Genomic DNA, 4,028 nt, shown 5'->3' on the forward strand with positions numbered 1-4,028 from the left:
TTTGAACCCAGGGTTTCCTGATAGCCTGAGAGCATTCTCTGTACAGAGGGCACTTTGAACATGTAGGACTCTTCTTCCTGGTAACTTTCCATCCTTTTATCTCTATGTTACAGGGCCAGTCTCAATTCATTCAACAAAGGAGTCTGGTGAGGACACCATCCATTAAAGGATTGAGTGCAATGCTGAGAAGGAGCTCACACCACTTCTCCTAGCTTCCTTTGGCTGTAACTAAGCAGGACCAGAATAAAAGACAGCCTTGGAAATTAGCATAAGTAATGATGATTGAAAACTTCCAAATCAGAAGATGAAACTTAACAGCCAGATCCATAGCATCTATGAACAACTCCAATAGAGGGAACTTCAAGAGATCCACACCACAGACTGCAGTGACTCTTCAGAAGCCAAAAGTAAGGAAAGGGTAACATAGCATAACAGCGTGTGGTGGTCTGAATGAGAATGGCTCCATAGAATCATACAATGGAATACTTGGTCCCTCCTTGTTGGAACTGTTTGGAAGGAGGTGTGACTTGGTTGGAGATGTGTCAGTGTGAGTGCACTGTGGGGTTTCAATAATCCCTTGCCAATCCCAGTCTCTCCTCTCTCTCTGTCTCTCCTCTCTATCTCTGTTTCTCTCTCCTCTCTCCTTTCTCTCTCCCTCTCTCTCTCTCTCTCTCTCTCTCTCTCTCTCTCTCTCTCTCTCTCTTTCTGTCTCTCTCTCCCACCTTGTGTTTTTGTCACAAGATGTAAGCTTTCAGCTGTTTCTGCTGCCATCTTTGCTCCACCATCACAGACTCTCACCTTCTGAGACCATAAGCCAAATACATGATTTATAACAACTTGTCTTGGTTATGATACTTTGTTGTTTTCGTGTTTTCATATGAATTTTTTAGTTTATTTGTCATCTCCTTAGGAATTCTCAAAATATTGAGAAGAAAACAAGCAACTTCTATCAAGGATATCATATGTAAGCAAGTTCTCTCTGAAAGATCAGGGGAGAGCAAGGTTTTCCCAGAGAAGAAAGGAGGGGTTTCACCTCATAAGAAATAGAACAGAAAGTCCTTCAAGTGATGAAAGAATATCAACTAGCAACCCAAAAATCATATGAAAGTGGAATTTATTGTAAAAGTACAAATGTTATCCAATTCAGAATATTGAAATATTGTAATGGTGCTGCATAATTTGTTAGTCTATTTAAAAAGCTGAAAAACAAAAATATTGAAAATAACTACTACCAAGACAATTCAACAGACTTTTAATCTCAGTTTCAAACTGTGGTGGCAGTAACAAACCATGAAGGAGGCTATCAGAAGAAAAGTTAAATTTGCAGCTTGGATCTTATGAGGTTAAAATTGAATGTTATAAAATGTTTCACTAAATTCTCGTGGTCACTGTAAGGAATAACCTGTGGTAGATGCATCAAAGGCAATCAGAACCAAGCCACAGCTTGCCTCTCTCCAAATCTTCAAACCTTGTGTAAGAAAATGGCAGGAACAAGAACTGAGAAAGGATCTGAAACAGTGGGCAGCACAGAAGGCAGCAGTCTGTACCCAGCAGTAATTGCTTCAAATTCTAATGGATAAGATGATGATGCATGAAAGAGCTGGAGACTCTTTTCAAAGAACACTTCCTTGATGCACAAAATAAATAAAGAAACAGATTACACAGCACTTCACAATAAAATTAATACAATTTTGTTCTTGGACTGTTTCCAATAGTAAACCCTTGTCTATGGATAATTGCTTTAATGATTTATTTTTATTTTGTGTGTGTTTCTTGTCTGCATGTATGTGTACCTCATGTGTACAGTGCCTATAGAGGCCAGAAGAGGGCACTCTATTCTTTGTATCTAGGGTTACAGATGGATGTGAGTGACCCAGTGGGCACTGAGAATCAAACCTAGTGAGAGATCTTTACTGCTAAGCCATCTCTCCAGCCCCTAGATAATTACATTAAATAACAATGAATTATCAAATAAAAAGATATAGAATAATTAAATGAATAAAAATATAAGATCCAATGATATGCTACATTCAAGAGACAGATGTTAAGGCTCTATATAGGCAGAAAAGGAATGGTGGGAAATGAAACCCATTTAAATTGAATGGAGATGTATTTGCATACAGCATGCAAAATATTCTTTAAAGCAAAAATATAATAGAGATCAAAACAGAAATATATAAAATAGGCTCATGGAGAACAGTTGAAGATATTAATAAAACTAAGAGCTGTGTTTTGAAAATACAAAGTTGAAAATATTTTAAGAAATAAAAAAGAAAGGAAAAGTGAAATAAAAATATAAATGAAGACAAATGATACCACAGAAATGCAAAGGTTCAAGAGAGATGATTATTAACACTTAGAAAAAGTCAAACTAGAAAGCCTGGAAGGAAATAATAATCTTTCAATATTCATAAATAGAGAAACAGAACATCCAAATATATAAATAACGAATTGATGCAATCACTGATTAATTATCTTCTTACAGATTGGAGGTAGGATGTCCAAAGGGTACAGGTGTCACAGGCTTTGTCACCATGGTGATGCTCTTAGGAGGCGAAATGGGGCTTGAGGAGCCTAGGCCCCAGTGCAGAACCTTAGCTCATGAATGCTCAGATCTGTTTCAAAGCCTCCTGTGGGACCCCAGCCTCTCACTCATCTTCCTGGCTTATGAAATGAACAATTTTTCCTACCACGTAATCCTGCCAAAATGTGCTGTACATCCCATAGTCACTAAACTTGGTGCTAATTAATACTGGACTAGGATTGCCAAAAATAAGTTTGTTTCTTTATAAGAAACAAAAAGATAAACTGTGTTTCTTTATAAGTTAATCATTCCAAGAATATAGTAAGCAGAAGCTGACTATGACAGATACAATGAAGAAAAGACCAGGACATAATGATACCACTGTTTCATTGTATCAGGTACTTTTAAAACAACTAGTGCAAATCTCTTTCAATTTCTTCTAAAATCTCAAAAAATTAAGATCATTTTAAATTTTCTTAAGGCATAATTACACTTAACCAAATGAGGCAAAGGTGTTGCAAGGAAAGATAATCACAGGCAATCAGTATACCAAGAGTGTAATAGCAGCAAACAGAATCTAGGCCCCCAATCTAGTTGTGCACTGTCATCAAGTGGGACTAATCATTGAGTTGTAAAATCCTTCACCATCTGCAAATCAGTAAGAGATACATCTTGTCTTTAATGTGGAATGAAAATCACAGGATCAACTCAATACGGGAAAAAAGCACATGATAATGTCCGTGTCCTTTCAAATTTAGGTACCTTAACAATATAGGTACAAATGAAATACACCTCATCTTCCTGAAGATCCTCTCTAGCAAGTCTGAAGCTAACATCATCATCAATGGTAGTAGGTTTCCATATGATACTTTCAAAGACCTTTAGTATTAATTATTCCTCCCTATGTTCCTTCCTCTACCATGCTCTTCTCATTTAATCTTTCCTGTTCCATTTCCCCCTTCTATCCTTTGTGATGTTATCCTTGACTGTGTTGCAGCAGATAGCAGACAGAATTTCCTATAGAGACAGGAATGCCCTATGCAGAAGATATCTGTTACATTACACTTAACTGTATTTACATAAGTAAAACTTCACCTAAGGAAAATATTCTCAGGATTATCATCCACCATGTCATTTAGTTTGTCTCTGTATTTATATTCATATTGTATTCATATTGTCAGCTAATTCGAACACTTCTTCCCCCTAGGATTCCTTGGCAAGTGTTTTGTTACAGCACCAAGACAAGTAACTACACATCCACAAAACAAATGACCATGAACCATCTCATCCTCTTGTCTCTGTGACCATGTGGAGGGAACTCCAATCATATGGGGATTTACTCTCCAGGTGTTAAAGATGAACCATTTAATGAATGCATTTAGAACAATGTGAAAACATCATGGAAGGTTGGTAAACTGAAACTATCCTTTAAACTTTGTGGATGTTAGATAAAAATGAGTGTCTCTTAATTATATGGATAGGAAATCTAGAGTCTGTTTATTTA

This window comes from Peromyscus maniculatus, chromosome 1, assembly GCF_049852395.1.
Source record: "Peromyscus maniculatus bairdii isolate BWxNUB_F1_BW_parent chromosome 1, HU_Pman_BW_mat_3.1, whole genome shotgun sequence".
Taxonomy (NCBI): Eukaryota; Metazoa; Chordata; class Mammalia; order Rodentia; family Cricetidae; genus Peromyscus; species Peromyscus maniculatus.